This window comes from Hesperophylax consimilis, chromosome 10, assembly GCF_061612785.1.
Source record: "Hesperophylax consimilis isolate HC1 chromosome 10, BYU_Hcon_1.0, whole genome shotgun sequence".
Taxonomy (NCBI): Eukaryota; Metazoa; Arthropoda; class Insecta; order Trichoptera; family Limnephilidae; genus Hesperophylax; species Hesperophylax consimilis.
In genome coordinates this window covers 14,981,868-15,001,211 of record NC_142845.1, presented here as the reverse complement: position 1 = coordinate 15,001,211, position 19,344 = coordinate 14,981,868, and the positions used below count along the sequence as shown (strand labels likewise).

At 35.6% G+C, this 19,344-nt stretch overlaps 1 protein-coding gene and 1 long non-coding RNA gene across 3 annotated transcripts in view; both read left to right on the top strand.

Annotated features, from left to right (window-relative positions):
* The window catches only part of LOC149420347 (uncharacterized), a 486,416-nt gene that overhangs the window by 327,435 nt on the left and 139,637 nt on the right, over positions 1 to 19,344 (top strand). The window lies entirely within an intron of this gene.
* Positions 1 to 19,344, top strand: part of LOC149420348 (uncharacterized) — a 110,123-nt gene that overhangs the window by 32,913 nt on the left and 57,866 nt on the right. The gene's annotated exons all lie outside the window — the stretch shown is intronic.

Below are 19,344 nucleotides of genomic sequence, written 5' to 3'. Positions count from 1 at the left end.
CATAAGAAAGGTAGGTACACGATACATGATTAAAGTACTTATATTTCTAGTGAAAATAAATAAAACATGCTAAATAAAAAAATAAATGTTGACATTAAATAGTAAAATGAGATTAAATGATAATTAACTGCATATGAAACATAATTTATATTATTTCGGGGTTTAAAGCTCTACCTCGCATGTGACAAAATTTTGTTATTCAAGTTGCCATTTTTTTCGTTTTTCGATTTGTTCTCCGGTATATATGGGTCGTCTAATTGGAATACTAATGAAAACTGATGACTGATGAAAATTCGGCACATTCTGTGTTTAATGTTGGTACTGATGTTTATGATCGACATTTCGAAATTTTCGGTCGTTCGACGTCCCTGTGCAATTCCCGTTCAATGACATGCGTGTTTCTCGAAATCGCTTTCCAAGAAGCATTAAAATTGTTTTTTGGCCATAATACCCAAGCCCACTGAAATTGTTTTTTAAATCCAAAGTTTTAGCAAATTTCTCGTACGGATATGTTCTATTTTATTTACTGTCTTTTAAATATTGAAACATGGGCCATTAAATAATTTAATTTTGCGTGATTTTAGAGACAATTTTGGATTTTTTGCGAGATAATTGTAATTATTAAAAAATAATCTTACCCTACTTACAGAGTTAATTAATATGATAATAAATAAAATAAAACTTGTAAATTTATATCCAACAAATTTGTGTTACAACGTAAATTGGTCATTTGTGATTTAAATTTACGTCCAACAAAAGGTTTTTTAAAATCATCTTTATTTTATATTTCATCATATTGGTAGAGTTAACAGAGGTTAATTATTTAATATAGTAAATAATTGCCAAACTACATATAAGAAAATAAAAAATGTAATTCTTGGCCTATATGTTATAATTCAAAACACAAATAAATAAAGTAGAACGTATCCGTACTAGATATTTGCCGTACCTTTGCATTTAAAAAAAAATCAGTTTTGTTGGGTATTTTGGCACCAATCAAAATTTAAGTTTTGTATGAAAAAGACTGCGCAACCGTTCCCCTTAATTCTTAGTTCCGCTGGCCGGACGGCTTTGATAACTGTTGTAACAGCGATCATTTCAGTACTACACAGTCTGTTGATTAATTAATTCCCGTTTTAATATGTGCTCGGGTCTCTTACAGGTGTTCGCCCGCCGCTGGAATTTTATGATCATAAACTCAGCTTATACAACTGAAAAGGATCTCTTGGTTTTTCCTCACTTTCTACTATTTTTCCTGTATCGCATTTAAGTCACGTGTATTACGACTTTTATCTAAAGTCCTACATTATACCTAGAATAAATTATTCTTTTTAATTATGTTCTATGAGATGAACAAATCTTGAACTAAATTCTGATCGATTTAATGTTCTACATATTTTTTCCTAGGTCTAGAAAAAATAATAGTCATACTCGTGAAAATGCATTTAACTGTCGGATTTTTAACTTACGAATAGTTTTTCCAATTAATTGAAAATTTATATAGGTACCTACCTACTTATCGGAAAACGTTTTTTTTTGCTCAATTCGAGTTCAATGCGATATAACCTTACATAACCAACACAAGGAATAATAGCCACAAAACTTCCGAAATTTAAGGTTATTTCAGAATATGCACCGCCTTTCCGATTTATGCATACATTTTGCTCATACGTCGGAATACCGATTTTTTTTTGTTTGTAGTTTCAGTTACGGCGGTGTCAAACAAAAATTACTCCGTGTTTTCCTGTACTATGAACATCAACTCCTGTGGTTTTTCCATCCTACCCATAAACGCCAATGTCGCCGGGCTGAAATATGCCTTTAATGGCGTCGTTGGCCCATAAAACAATAGCGCGGGTATTGGCCGTTTTTACAACCGCAACAGCTTTTATCGAAGTTTTAATGGTGCGCTCGCCCCTCGTCCCTTATCCTGTATCCCGTATCAAACGTGACACACACTCACTGGCTCGCAGGCTCACTGGATGAACATTATAATAAATGGACGCAAAGAATTCTGATTTGCTCGTGTCCATTTTGTTTCTTTGCTCTTATAACTTCAAAATTCCGACAATCAAAATATGAACAGGAGTCAATACCATTGAAGTTATCCATCTTATTGTTAACTGAATATGAAACATAATTTATATTATTTCGAGGTTTAAAGCTGTACCTCGCATGTTTATTGTTTATTGTGGTATTTTAAGTAGGTACATAGTTATCTATGTCCTAATACAATCCTTATTTACATATAATTATGGTAACACATTTAAAATGAATCAATCACATATTTTCTTAATTTAATTTTAAATGTTTTTGTTTTCTTCTGATTTTATTTCTTCTGGTAGCTCTCCAAATATCTTCAACGCTCCGTACATCAATGACTTTTGACTCTGTGTTTTTTTCCTGAAGGGGAGTCTCAATTCATTTCTTTTCCTTGTCTCATGTGTGTGTTTGTTCTGCAGTTTATCAATTTTTCTTAGGAATTCACTAATTAACAAAATTTTGTTACTCCAGTTGCCATTCTTTTCGTTTTTCGATTTGTTCTCCCGTATATATGGGTCGTCTAATTGGAATACCAATGAAAACTGATGAAAATTCGGCACATGCTGTGTTTAATGTTGGTACTGATGTTTATGATCGACATCATGAAATTTTCGGTCGTTCGACGTCCCTGAGAAATTCCCATTCAATGACATGCGTGTTTCTCGAAATCGCTTTCCAAGAAGCATTAAGATATAGATACACATACAAAACTTAAATACGGATTTGGGGCCATAATACCCAAGTACACAATTTTTTTTTCAATCCAAAGTTTTAGCAAATTTCTCGTACGGATATGTGCTGTTTTATTTATTGTATTTTAAATATTGAAACATGAGCCATTCAAGAACTTCATTTTGCATGTTTTTAGAGACAATTTTGGATTTTTTTGCGAGTTAATTGTAATTATTAAAAAATAATCTTGCCTTACTTACAGAGTTAATTAATATAATAATAAATAAAACGTGTAAAAACAGCGTTTTTTGGTAGATATTTTAATTTATATCCAACAAATTTTGTGTTACAACGTAAATTGGTCATTTGTGATTAATATTTACGTCTATAAAAATGTGTTTTAAAATGTAGTTTAGTAATTGTAATGTAGTTTCCGCTGAGTCTAAATTTAACTCGACCCTTTGTTTGTTATTCTCTTCCACTATATTCACAGAAATCCACTCATTTAATTTTATTTCATTCTTTTTAATTAATTCAGAGTCCGACCACGTCAGGGTGTCGCGGGTGCAATCATATGCTAACTCTCCATCATTGCACAAGTAACATTTATACGTGCGATGTGTATTTTATTAATGTAAAAATGACGAAGGTAGGTTGCCTCTGAAACCTGTCTTTAAATACAATAAGTTTTTAAAATAACAATAGTTTTTACGTAAAGTATTTATTTCACGTTCTCAAAAACAGTTGCGAATGACTTCATCGCTATATTTGTGTAGGAATGCAGTAGCGTATCCAAGGCAGGTTTTGATAATTTATATAACTGTTAGTAATGACTTAACATAATATTGATGAAAACAAATCCCCCCATTGCAACTGCCGTAAAAGTGAAGTAAACTGCCATAGCCATTATTGCTAACACTTGCTTTAACCATTTTATGCTAGACTTAAATTGGCGTTGGAGCCGAAGCAGACTTACGGCGGTAATAAAGTGCCAAGTTTTAGTGCGACCTCGTTAATGCTGTTATTTTACATTAATCGCCTTTTATAACTTAACCGTCTGCGATAAACTGTTACCGAACCTTCCCCCTGCTCTTCTCCTTACCATTGCCAGGGAGCAGGGAACCCTTTTCGTCACAACGAACTATTCGATTCACTCCTTGTCTACTTGTACTGTTCTGCTACTTGCCTTTTACCTCGGCCCAATCAAGATAATCACTACATCGTCTCAATTTAAATTATTTGTTCAAAAGTTCTGCTATTTGGAAGAGTGACCGCTGTTACGCTTTTCCAAGTCATTACCGATTTCACATAATAGTAACCTAAACTACCTACAAGAAAGAATTAATAAGTAAATCGTTTAAAAAAGAATGATACTCAACACTAAAACAACAATTGAATCCTTAGTCCATCTGGCATGATTTCTCGATGTTCCGGTGGTCCCCCGTCCCGTCAGCAATCCTAACCGATACGTTCCGCACATTTCACGCTGCATCTCCCCACGTTTTATGATTGAAAAAACGCCAACACCGCACCGTGTCGCTCTGACATTGTAACGCGATCGACCGCGGCGTGCGGCTCCAGATTATTGTTATTATATCAGTAATGTTGTTGTGTGTGGTCAAATATTGTGACCAAGTGATGGTGATGGATTGACTTGTAAAACGCGATCAACGGATGGGGGCGATAAAAATATGAAACACAACATTTTTGGTGGATTAATAATTTTATGTTAGTGTTTTTTGGTCCACATTTAAATATGTATGAATCTCATTACAGTGTCTTTTTTTGGTCTTGAAAAGAATTTGTAAAAATGTTGTTTTAATAATGTTGGCTTATTTTCATGTCATAAATGAATGTTTATATTAGGTATATCAGTTTGAAAGTAATGTAGCTATTCTTAAAATACTAAGAATTGTTTTTCTGAAAAAGGTTTAAAAAAACATAAATTTTCCCCAATTTGTTGTTTAAAGTCTAGACGCTGTCAAAGGAGATATTGAAAAATGAAATTAATTCCCAGGATTTGTGAAGGATCCCCCATGAATAATTCATTTTACGCATATCTAGCTTCTTCTAGAGCCGTTAAATATAATAACAAGCATTCGGGGTAAGTCGAACGTAAAAATAAATTACAGCCGCTCGTAAAACGTTAACGGCTCGGGAAATATTAAAATTTCTTACACAAATGTGCCACAATTATCTCGGCGTTCGCCGGTTATACGGCTTTTTTTATTAACGGCATTAACAATCTCGTAAACTATTAACTTATCAACTTCGATAGGCGGCCGTTGTTTGCTCAGGCGGTATTCTCAATTCTCGTGGCTCGTGCAACCAGTTTCATCATAATTTACTCTCTGTTTCTTCTATTATTTCGTGAAGTGCTTAGTTTTTTCTCAGGAAACCACTATGCATTGTGTTTCGTGCTCTACATACATCCCAGAAGACATGCTCTCCGCAGCTCTTATGAGGTAATTCTATAATTCCACTATGTCGTGATATTTGGCCAGATTACAAGGGGGCTAATTACATTATAAACTCCGACAGTTATTATCTATTCATCCTCCGTGAACCGCCACTAGGACTGAGTACTAAAGGGTGGCAGGAGTTGGTTGAGGGTAGCGCGGGGCAGAGCGGGCGACTGAATGGGCGCAGACTCCCAAATAACCCGGAGCATCTTTTCCCGAGTCTCCCCTATCGCTAATGGAAAAGCTCAATCGAAAGTTAATGTCCTTTGGGAAATTCAACTTTGTCGATACTGTCAAAAGAATTTTTTATTTACGTTTTTTCTTCTCGCTTTTCTTTTCTTTTTTGTGTGCTGCCGGCTTTTTATCAATAAATTGGGAAAATTTTATGTAATGTCCCCTGTCATTTGGAATATATTTTCTCTGTCATCGAAAAGTTTAAAGAAAAATAATATGATTTTTCTACGGGGTATTTTTAAGTTCTTTTGTAATATAATATTTGTACTTTAACGATTTTGCATCATTTTATTATCATCTTTTTTCTGAATGCGAGCAACTAAAACCTTATGTATCTTATTTAGGAATACTTTTGTGGATTTTATGATTCCTATATCTTTTATTTTTTTAAAGGGTAGAGTTTACTCCGAACTAAAGAACCTCGCCCGGAACTAGTTGGAATGTCACATTAAGAAAGCTTCGATGCGAATGAATAATAGCTATTAATTGTCATAATGAATAAATACACAATGGGCCAAACCAAACCAAACCCACCACCGCTGCTATAATCAGAATCTGACCATCGCATCGGAATCACCTTCCATCACAAATAGTCGTAGTAGAGATAGTCTGAATTAGGTCTCCGTCAGCCTGCATTCAGTGCCACTCTGCATTAGATGAATCCGACCGAATTACCGCCGAAAGCCCCAAAGTGCATCCATCAGCATAATTAGAGCCAAATCAATTAGGCATTTCATTGTGAGACTGACCTTGCTGGGAGACCTCACCGCTATCCTATTTGTATGCATGTGAATCAAAGTGCCTATTAATAGCTTATTTTATCTCTTGTTTTATTCCTGCCTCACTTTAACACTGACTCGTCGGAGGGGTTTAATGAATCTCTCCCCCGCTTTTAATTTCCCTCTGGCGTTATTCGCTAATATGTTTTGGGGTGGTTCGAAATGGACCTCCAGAATAGTGCTGCCCTTATCTTTATGTTTGTATCAATGTTGCTTACGTCAGTTGTAAAGCCGTTTATATTAGCTCCATCAAACTATGAAAATCCTCTCATTTATATTTATTAAGTAAATAAATCGCCCAGGTGGGTGTGTTGAGTTTGTTCTACCGACATTTCAATGGAAGGCGCTCTGAAGAATTCGCATCTATACGTTACAAACGCTTACCCAATATTTTTATATGGTTCACGAGAGATTGGGTCGTTTTTACGATTCGTTCTCGTGATCAAAGCTCGGCTGTGTGCATCCCTCCTTCCTCTCTTTAAAAATAACTTCTTCACTGTATTTTATTTACCACTCTTTGTATTTTATACCTACGCTCATGAGATTTTTACATTGTTTACACATGGTTAATTATTTTTAAAGTTTAGTATTTTTTTTTAAAAAAAGAAAGACAAACATTCCCAGGTTACGAATAACCCAACAATGTTTGAAAATCTCCTACTACCGCCACAGAAAGCCGAAAATGTTGCTTGTGTTGTGATGGAGAACTTAGCCAGCCGAGGAATCGAACACGCGACGCTCGGGTGAGACCCAAGCGCTATGCCCACTCAACCACTGACCGGTCAATATCAGTGGCGGTTTTCTCTAAAGTGCGTTTGTGCGGCGAACCCCCATTAAAAAGATGAGAAAATAAAACAAACTTGTTTTATAATAATATAAGCACATTATAGATAGCACGCTATTAAAATTTCGCCTTCAAAACCCGCGCCACCGAAAAATACGATACATATTCCAAGTATGTGCGAGTTGTAATCCGCGCCAAACTCTTCATACAAAAGAATTTTAGCCGGTACAGACCCTATGACGGTGAAATATACAAAATTTGGTCTTTCTTTGCAAAACTAAGACAAATTGTGTGCGCCGAACACGCGTTGTGATATCACGTGACCTCCGAACATTGACGAATGTAACCGAAGAAACCCGAGCACTTCGCGGACTGACTGGTCGACGTTTGACCTTTGAACCATAGGGAAGCAAGTGTTATTTTTTATGTTATATTATGGTATTTAACTTTGTAGTCATTTTTGTACATATTTTTGTTTTCTTGTTTCTGCATTTCTCCAACCGTTTGCTTATGGCATTTGTAAATCTACTACCTATTGAAGTAGACCGATTTTGATTTCTGTTTTCGTATTTTTTTTTTAGATAAGTCGTTATACCTATTCCTTAATTATATTTGCGAAAGTTTCGGCAAATGCCCCATTGTCGTCGCTAGCTATGCAATTTTTGTGTTTGGTCCAGTTCTCCATCTCCAGTATTCTTTCGGATTTCAAATTGAAAGCGTTTGCGTATATGTTTATTTATGCGTTTGCGTATATGTTTTTTTATGCGTTTGCGTTTATTGATTGTCGCGAATATTTTGTCATAATTTTTTTATACAATGGCGGAATACAGTGTTGTCTATATAAAAAATAATGCCAATACTTATGAAAAAAGGTTGGAAATTAAAAATAAAGGGCCTCCGCGTCCTGACCTCTCATTAAAGCAGGTTTGTGCCGCGAAAACCGAGAAATTCACTCGAGTTTTTAAACGTGATTGGTACGCGAGCTGTACTTGGTTATGTGATTGCGAGGAAACCAATCGGTTATTTTGCTTCCCTTGTTTAGTTTTTGGAGGCGACCCATCGTGGTGTAAAATTGGAGTAAACGATCTTTCCTTTATTAATAATTATAAATATAATTTAATTCCTATAAAACTTTTCGCATTATCTAATAATTGTGTCTAGTGTAAAGTGATTTAAAAACAATAATATGTAGGTACCCCTCCCACTAACTTTATTTAAGTTGTGTGACTGCTGCCGTATTCGACTATTTGATGAAGGACAACAGTAAGTAAATTTTAATTAGATTATCTATACTCTTGAATTTCTGAACCCCCTGTTAAAAAGACCACGAACCGCCACTGGTCAATATTATTAAACAGTGGTTTCATAATTAATAATTGTGGTTTACAATTGGATAAGATTTAAAAAAAATATATGTAATAATCCAAAGCATTTCCAGAAATTATATTTTGACATGAATGATTTGTTTAGGTATGTTTAAAACATTGTATTTGTTATGTTAAAATTTTCGATATTATTTGTATATGCGTTTTAACATAATTCGCTTATCCTTCGTTGATCCTCAAGGGTATGTATATTTAAGGTATTTAAATTTTAAAAAGTTTATTTTATTTGTCCTAAGGGAATATTCAACTTAAAATTTATATATATATATATTTAACAACTTTCGCTGAATTCTCTCGAAATTTGTAATGTGAATTTTTGTTGTGTTGACCAAACAATGGAATTGTAATTTAATTGGCTACGTATATATCCTTAAAGATGACAAAGACAAACCTTAGGTAAGATAAATTGTTAACCTCAAGTCAAACGCAACGTAATCATCTCCAGGACAGTTAAAATCTCGCACTCACTTCAACCCATCGAGAACTCTATTGCCCAAAATAACCTGTACGTACATTTCTTTCGTCTGGGATGGCTCGGGCATGCTGTGTGGATGATTTTTTGAGGATAGGAAAGAGTGAACGTGGGTCTTGGAGAGACCCATGTTGTAGGAGGGAGGAGAGACAGAAGCCGATAATCGTTCCACAGCCGAGCTGTTGAACTCAACAACGAGTCTATTTAAAACGATATAATGATTTAATCTACGAATTACCGTTAGATTTTATTTATTGTATGAGGTGTTTAATATTTAAGATCAGCACCGCGCACGGGTCAACAAATCAATTAATTTTAATCTTGTTACCAGTTGTGCGGGTTTTTCCATAATATCGCCATTTATCATCCCCGTGGGTGATGATCCCTTTTATCTGACAGATTAACCCCCGGGGTAATGGGCGCGGCCTTCAAACAACCCTCCGGAAAGCGACACGTAAACATTTTGGTGTCCCGCGGAACATTGATTGTTTAGCAACTTTAATTATTTATTCATTCTTTCGCGGCGCAATGATTTACTACGAATATTTAAAACTCTGCATGTATGCAAAATAACATTTTCTTATAATTAAACTGAATATTTAGCTGATCGATACATTGAGCTTTTATTATCAAGGATGCGCAATCGATTCACTCCGCACACAAATAAAATATTAAACTTTCGGTATTATGTTGGTAAAGTTACCACCAAGCTTCACTGGAGTTTCTTGAACAATATGAAATAAACACTGACGTCTTGGCTTATTTTTTAAAAAACAGAAAATGGATATTTCAAATATACCATGTTTAAAATGGCTTTGCGAACTAAAAATAATGCCTTAGATCTAGAAACTTAGAAGAATGAAGAATCTGTGCAAATTTCATGATGTTCACCGTTTAAGAGTTTTTGCTGCCTTCAAGAACATAGCAACGAAGAGTTATTCTGTTTTATTGTTTAGATGGGAGCTGAGAGTCCGGGTGTTTTTATATGTATTCTTATGTAGTTTCGCAGACTTTACAAAACATATTGTTATATGTTAATAATTAATTTTATCAGTTTAAGTATGGTAAATTTCAAACCATTCAAAGGGGATGAATCTGTAACCTCCATGTAAGCCAAGTCACATAAGCAAACCCGTCCACCGATCCGAAATAAATTTCCCCATCTAAATTCCGTTCGTATTATTCGCGTAATTCTAATCGAGATAAATCGCCGTAGGTACTCCTAAAGCCCGCTCTCAGGCGAATAAACCTTTATCCGTCGGTATATTTTTATTCCCGGTGTTTATAAAAATCATACCGTTTTCCCCCGCACAATACGGCCTTTGTTCCGCTCCGGGCACTTACTATTTCAACTCTGAAATGTTCAGTGTTCATTCTCTCCATTTTATCGTCATGGAGACGAACATTACTCCCCTTTTTCGTTTACGATAATATTATTATTTTCAATTTCTCGGAGCCGGATTGTCGATGTTCCACTTGTTGTTTTCTTATAATTATTATTCACGGGAAATTAGCAAGCAAATATCTGAGAGCCTTTGTTTTTGTACCAAAATGTGAGCGTTTTTTTTATATTGACTCGAACCAGGATAATTATTCTCCCCGGGGCCTATGTTTTATTTTCATTTTCTAAGTCACCAAACGTAGCGAACCACTTGGAGTGACCTATGGCAGAGTTGTTGGTTATCCAATAAATTATTCCCTGGGCGGCGGCACCCATACCCGCCTCTGTGGAAGTGGACGAGTGATAAGGAGTTAGATGATGCTCTCGGGTATCTCGTGTTCGACCTATGCAAGTCAAGTTCTTATTATTTGTTTATTGATTAATTACTTCGTGACTTATTATGAGATTAGCGGGTGATCAATATAAAACGCTCAAACTTTCAAGGAATGGAAATTATATGCAGGATTATTTGATACAACGTAATATAATATTTAATAATTGATATTTAAAAACATTATTTCACAACTTGCTCACATAAATATTTATTCTAGCTCTACCCCGCCACCCGTTGCTGTGGCTCAGTCTGTCTATGCAGACAGAGAAACAATAGCGTGTGTTGCTTTTACGTCTATCATGTGTCGATTTTTTTTTAAAGAAAGCATGGTTGTCCAACAGATGGTGTGTCGAAATTTCACAAATTGTCACGGGTGACATCTATTTAATATAGGTATATAAAAAATGCGTATTCGTATGCAACAAAACAATCGGTGAAGAATTTTCGGTGATAAGATTTTGAACAAACGACCATTAACATTTTTATTTATGTAGATGTATAAGTATATATTTTTTTATTGATACGATATAAGTATTTTCACTATTTTTTTATTGATAAACTAACGTTTATAAGACAAGGTTTTATGCATAGCATAAAGGATAACAAATAATTATAAGCAATAATTAGTCATCCGAAATACTAATACAAATTGAAAATATCTCCCGAGTAAAAATAAATGCCGCCAACGGGAATTCGCTTATAAGTATTTTTATTTTTATAAATATGATTTGGTAAAGTGAGCCTGCTTGGGTGCTTTACCCGTGCTGAGGCCCCCATTTTACAAATATATGTGATTTTTTAAATTTTAATATAAATATGTATATGCCTATTTTTGTGCCCAAAAATAATAAAGCTTCACAGAATAAAATACAACACGATTGTATCTTTGATTCTTTTGCTGTGCATTAGCATAAATCAAAGTAGATAGTGATGGCTCTATTGTTAATTGAATCATTATGCAGACTGCTTTAAAAGCTTATTTGCTTGCACCGTGAAATGATCCGCTTCGCTCTGGCTTTCCCATGAATCAGTGGCTGTTTCTGCCAGCGGACCGTGCTGTTTGTTTCTTTGCCCGGTGTTTTGTAAATTCGTTAGCGGAGAGCCGAGCGTGGAAGCAGGCAGCAGGCAGCGGGCAGCGGGCAGCGAGGGACTCCACTTTTTTATCCTGACGTAGTCTGGATGCAGCGCCGCGTTGCGAATAAATTGCAATTTGTTGCGGTGGAAACACTACATTTTATATCTTGTTCATTGTATTGTTTATTCCTCGCATCGATGTAATTCTACTGAATAAACATTTAACGATTTTCACCTTTCTTTTGTCTTGTGGTAAGTTTTTTTTTATAAATGCAGCCGTATGTCATGTCTTACTATGTGCGCGTAAGTTATGCCTCTTTGAACTGATTTATGGTCTGTATGTACTTCGTTCTGCTATTTATTCTCCTAATAACTCATGGCGCATATAAGATTTTCGTATTTGAAACAGACAGAATAATCGAAACGAAATGTGTTCTTGTAACGTTTCGATTTAGTATTAGCAATCAAATGGCAAATACCATGGGAAACATAGCATAAAAAATCACAAGACGAGTATTGTGGGCGTCTTTCGTGATCCAAATATAGGCCCAATTTGGGCCTATGTTTCCATATAAAACTGTGTTTTTTTTTTAGATATTTTTATTCTAAATAAAAGAAAATTTTTAAAAGTTTCACCATGATTACGAAATTTAAATGGGATGGGAATATATATCATTTCAGGCAAAGTGTAAGAGAGACAAACCGTGCCCTAAATGGTCCAGAACAAAAATGTACAAAGTCAGTGGCACATTTGATGCCATTCAAATTTGTGTTAAAGGCACTTTAGTTTTCTACTTTATTCTATAATGGGAAACGATTTTAAATATAAAGCAGAAAATATCTGAGCTGAAGCAGCGAAATTCTTCTTTGGCGTTCTGAAATGTGTACTTACAACTTTTTTGGCCTGATTTTGAGTTAACTTATCTTAACTTAGCTTTCAAATATCTATTAGACTGTCGCCATAATATTGCTGTTCATATTATGTCTCTGGATGTGACATGTATTTTTGTATTAAAATCTCGGGCTAAGCCGGACAGCAAAACTAGCAGTTCACATTTAATTTTATCATGCTTTTAAATGAGAGGTAAAAACGTGTTAGTGCATTTTTTGTCGCTCTAACAATTATGTTTAACAGCATTTCGCCCCTTTTAAATTTGGCTAGATTTTACCACTAGCTTCCCCTTTGTAATCCGCAAAGCGTGATGATACTCTGCCATAATCCCCCTAGTGTCCGCTAATTGTGCCGGTGTTGTGTCCGCCCGCCCTACAGCTCGCCGCCCCCGCCCCCGCCCCCGCCTTCTGGGAATTCCCCGAATGGAAACCCCTTTTTATCCACTCTGGACGTGCAATTAAACGCTTTGCTTCTACACTCACTCTTCAGTCTGATGTTGAAAAACATTCCATAATCCCATATTGAAACAATTCAAATTATAACGAGAAAAGTTATTTCCGGAACCACTGCTATAACTAATAAAAAAATGCGAGTTTTTGTTTAATTTGAATTTAACAATGAATTAAAAGAAAATAATTTTACAAACTAATAATTCTATATTTTAGAAGTGCATTTCTTTTGTTTAAATTTTTGACTATTCAAAATTTGTTTTCTGATTGTGTTTTGAAAGGCAAATTTTTATTTTAGTAAATATTTTTAGCTTCACAGATCCTACAATTATAATATCCCATGAGTTTTTTCACGAGTCTACGCTGATATACTAAAAAAAGTTTACATTCACTTAATATTTATTAATCTGCATAATAATATATAAGACTATATACTCGACAATTAAAAAAATACAAGATGTGATCTGAATAAGATTAATATATAATTGCTTGACAAGTAAATACATAAATCGACCTGTATGCGAGCTAATTATTATATCATAAATAGTTCGCTGTCGGTCGCTTAATATCACATAACACATTGATATCTGACCCTTCCGCTTACTACACCAAAAAGCAAATATATGTAGCAGTCTGTTTATTAATTACAGCACTTAAAAATAATTAACCGCTTATTACATTCAAAGTGAAAAGCGTGAGTTGGTTGGCTGGCTTGGAACTGGGTACTGTGTTCGTGTTGGTAGTTGGTACTGGTAGAGCGGGTACCGGTAGGAGCTCGCAGCCAGAGCACGAGCAGTCAGCAGTCAGCAGTAGTCTGCTGTGTTTGATTTAATTCCCTGTTGCGGCGTAATGTGGTAAGCGATCTCGCTGTAACTACCTCCTCGCTGCTGTGAAGTTAAAACAAACCCAATTATAAATTTGCCGGAACACTTCTGCCGTACCGCGATAGTGCTTCAGTCTGTCTTGTTCTGTAGTCGAATATTAAATTCCATTTCACGCTTTGCCCGTGTTTTCTTATTAGACTTATCAGTTATGGCGCGAGTTGTACGAATTGTGTAAATGCCTACCTGGCTTGGCCTGCTCTTGCTAAAAACTTGAGGAAATTTATTCAAACATTTTTTTTATGAGATCTTACAATATACACCCAGTTGGAATATGTTGTGAGGCGGATTAAAGAAAGGGTTGAAGAGGCCCAGATTAAATGAGGGGAGCCACAAGAACGTCTTAATCCTATTTTCACGTTGTCACACTTGCTGTTTAATATTAGCCTTTTTTCGTGTTAGTACCTAATGTAAGTTATCAACCTACATTTATATTATCATTAATCTATATTGTTATTTATATTATCATTAACCTATTTCCTACGCAATGTTAAAAATAAATTTTCTGGAAAATATAAAATTATGAAAACCTCGGTGCAAATAGTAAATATTTAAAGAACAAAGCTTTCCGTTCTGGGAATTTTTTTTTTAATCCCAAATTCTAAATAAACGGAGCAAACGCGGTGCACGTTTCAAAATGATAATTGAAAAGGTAAAATGCTTTAGTGAACAATGTTTTTTTCATTCCGTAAGAGTTCAGGCCGCCAACTAAATGACAGAGTGGATATTTCGCTATATCAATAGAGACCATTTGGCTGATATCGGATTTCACGCACGCCCCGGTACGCGGCGCAAATGCAAAATCCCGCCTCGCAAAAACATATTTTCATCGAATTTGAATATGAATCGGGATCCATTGCCCCAGCCAGGCAGCCAGTTGGTTTTATTATTCACAACTGTAATGTAAAAGTTTTAATAACTGTCTGTTTTTTGCCCGGGAGGGAGGGCGGCTATGGGTGGTTTGGGCGGCTTGGGCGGGCGGGAGGACAGACAATCCTCTCTGATTTACATTCCGGCCAAATTGTCTCTTCAACTTACCGTACCAGTATTTTCATCCCCTTTTTGTCTGTTCCTTTATTTAATCGTAAACTTGCGACTCCAATTTTTAAACATAACTTTTTTGTAATTTGATAAATGTTTAGTTGACTTCCTTTTTGCTTTGTAATTGATTCGTTGCTCGGGGTGGTTTTTGTTATACTGTGTTGCTTTCTTTTGTAAAGGGCTTAATCTGATTAATTTGACTCTTCTCTGATCTATCCTTATATAATATGGTATTGTGTCGGTACTTTAGAACATAAAAAGGTAATTATCTATCCGCCCTAACGAATGCGTGGTCTCAGATTATATTCGTATTACCATGATTTGGTAGCTCGATGCATACAACATCGTGTCCCTGGCAAACGGCAAATAAGCATTGTATAATTTTACTGATTACTTTATTGAGCAGATAGATGATTGCATACAATGAATCAGTTAATAATCCTTTCGCTGTGATTCCGATTGTGGTAACAAAAGCAAAATCAAAAATACTTCAATGGCAATTTTTTTTAGGCAATAATAATTATTGTAGAAACTCGTATTGAGCCAGCCTAGCTAGATTATATATATGTATATTATTTTTATATTTTGTGATATCGTAACTGATGAATCTTAACCCCTAGTATGCCAAGAAATCCACCGTTGGTTTGCTAATAGCAAACAGCACTTCTCCTCGATTTTATGGTATTTTGAACTTTAAAAAATGCTCCTAGCATATTGAAATATATTTGATTCGCTTGGCAAGGAAATAATGTTCATTAATATTATTGTAGCTTTTCGTTTTGTCTCTTGCAAATTTGTTTATTTTATCTGTGAAAAAGAGCGTCGTACGTACTGTATTTACAGGAAATTCTCGTAAGACTTATTTTACTCATAAAATTCAAAAACATTTTGATTATTATTCATTACATTATAAAATTTTCTTTTAACATTCGTGACTGAAAAAAACATTTCTCTGAATATTAGTAGCTATAAACAAGTAAGGTATTACAAAATTATTGTCAGATTGGCGTTTTACTTCTGGCATTCTAAGGTTAAATGGATCTCTTAAATCAATCGGCTCGGCCAATGTAGCTGTATGCTTTAAAAATATTCTAGAACTGAACGTTACATTTCTCTGTGGTCCTTATTCGTGAACTGAGTGTGCATCGTGGATTGTTGGGGGGGGGGGGACTATCGGAGTCTCGGAGCCCGCCCAGGTGGAAAGTACGCTGCATTGAGATCGGGGTGGTTCAATTATTCTCCTAACCATAATAATATTTCTGATTGGATTGACGAGTAAACCAATCCGAATTGATTTAATGCGATTTATTTCCGAGTAATTTCATGTACGCTGCATTAGCAATAATTTGGCCATCGTGCACGAAGCTTTTCCGTAATTTAATTTACCCTCAACTATGACTTGCATTCGTTATTATGTTCTCTCAATTTGAAATAAACTATTATTTCTTATATTTCTACTTCTTTTACATCAAGCAAAACTGAGGTCTGTATATATTTTGAATGTATTATGAAAAATCGCATTGGGGGTAATACCGCTTGGGACGGCACAGCCGATTCCGCTCTAGTTTCCGTATAATTTCCCATCGTTTCCGGCGCTGGAGATTTCTCGACGTTCTTGAATCCCCACTTGTCGCAATCCGTTTCCTCTCGGGAAAGAATTATTCTCGGTATATAATCAATCAGCGTGCTTTACCGTTGGGTTCGTATGATAGATTCTTTGCGATGGACAAATTGGCATCTGTATTGATAAAGAAAGCTGTTGTATTATTTATTGATCCTGTGAAACAAAAATACAAAAGAATGTAAATGTTATGCTATCCACTATTGTATAGAATCGTGGAGTAAAGTACGTAGTACGTATTTTTTAGTAATCTTGTACTGTGCCGAGTGAACTGAGGGAAAAAACAGCGGGCATGTTTGGTTGGTTTGTTTGTTTGTTTGCTTGCTTGCTGGGCTGGCAGGCAATAGTCGCTCCACTCGCGTCAGAATCAAATAGAGAATTGTGAATTCCGCCGACAATAAGGGCTCGCCTTTTACCTCTGCTGTCGTGAACACACAAATCCGATAAAAATCCACAATCGACCATTTCCCCCACGGCCGCCGAATGCAAATCCAAACGTTTCGCGCTGAGAGGACTGAATTATACATTGGACGGATTTTTCAGCCATTTTCCAATCACAGGAGCATACAGCCAATTCAACCCACTTCGCCCCGAGGCTGAATACGTAATTTCATCTGAAGCATTCAGTATGCAAATACAATTGAGTTTCATCACAAGATAAATGATATGTACCTCCGCTCTCCGGTCTCCGTTCGCTAGTCGCTAGTCGCTACTCTTTACCCGCTACTCTTTACCCGCTACTCTCTACCCGGGTATTGAGCTACGGCGAGGTACTCCTACCTACTCCTACGTACTCCCGGCGAACGAACATTTTACCCAACATACATATTACCTTTATCGCGTTCAGCCGGGTCCTTTTTTGCGATATTGCCTCGTATTCAGCGGATGTATTATTTTATCAAAGCCACTCGCGGTTTTCCAATCTTTTATGTTGCTTTTGATCGTAAAGTACGCTGCTTTACCTTCACAAAAAATTTATTTCATCTCGAAATTTCGCTATAACATTATTAATATTCTTTTGTTCGGTTTTTTTCAATTATGAATATTGAAATAACAATTTCGTAGCCGACGACGTGCCCGGATTGCATGGTTTATTATAATTATGTTCTAGCATGTTGTTATACTTAATATTACACCATAGTGTGCCGGCAACACGTAGTGCGCAGTAGGCAGCAGCCAGCAGCCAGAAGGCAGCCGGCAGACGGCATCTCGTGACGATTGTTGCCAGTCAATTACTCCTCTGCCGTGAAGTATATATTTGCGCTCCGTTTAGGGAATAAATACATGCCTCACTCGCAGTAGCAAGAACTCGGTCACGACGCGGCTAACCGGCTAACAGACTAACAGACTAACAGACTAACAGACTAACCGACCGTTTATCAAATCGCTCCGTGACTCGGAACATGCACTAACGAATAAGATACGGCATTCTACTTATCATCCGACTGGACATGTTTTACTTATACATTGGATTGAGATACATTCAATTGACTTTACATTTTAAATTTACACTATACATTTAAAATTGGAACCCTTTGCAACCCAATATACATAAATCAAGCGAAAATTCTCTTTGCTGTATATTATTCATTAGTGACGTTGTTTTTTTCTCATTATTTATTCTCCTTCTCATAGTAAATATAACGAATTCTGAAAACTGTCATTTATTATATTAAACATCGTAATTCATTTTGTGGGAAATAAGCACCCGTGATAATGTATCAATATCAGTAATCCACGTAATCACAAACTTATCGCAACTTATCGTACGTGTCGAGTTCGATGGCTTTATAACAAGCGAAGCTTTTTGCCCCACACTTAGCGGTCTGCAAAAAATCCATAATAAATGGCCAGCATGCAGTAATTTAATGCGATTGGTTCTCTTATTTCTTACCTTAAATAATTATACCCTAATAATTTGCGGTTAGTTCTGAGATAAAACATCGGGAATCCATTGCAATAGTAGGTTGGAACGGCCCACTAGTCACGAGTCACGACCCTCGCGTTACGGGCAATAACAAAGTTTTCCGTACAAACAGTTTCCGTACAAATCCCACCCAAGGGCTAACTAAACGTTCATCATTCCGGCGCTGCTTTGTATATTCAGCGGTTATTTGTACCGGAAACCGCCTCGCTGGCTAATTGAGGTTGCTATCTCCGTTGCTGCCCGATCGTTGATATCGAATTATTGCAATGCAAATGGGCTGATAATGTCGGATCCGTATCGCCTATAAACTAATGTGTAATTGATTCAATTGCTCTAATCAGCGATCAATAAAAATATAATTTTTCTTTTTAGTCCTAATCTGAATGAATGAATCCTTTGGTGTTTTCGTGGTTCATCCGTTCAAAAATTATCCTGCTTCATCAATTTAAAAATACCCATATGTATAAAGAACGAACAAGCACTAGAGCCTTGTGACATTCACATGTAAAATTTTTTAACATCCCAGTTTGTCAAACCTCTTGGACAAAAAAGCTTTAAATACAATGCTATTAAGCTATTCAATTCTTTACCTATTGACATTAGAAACACACAAATCAAAACTTTATTTAAAAATAAAATCATTGATTACCTCCAATAAAAATATACATTGAACTATTTCATAACATACTAAAAATTGTGCCTACTGTGTATATATATGTATAATACGCCTTTTGGTCAAACTGAAACTTTATTAATTAATTACTTAAAATTATTATCGCTTCGCCTCCACCTTCTACATTCATTCTTGAATTGTATAATTTAAAAAAAAAAACAAAAAAATACTGATTTTATC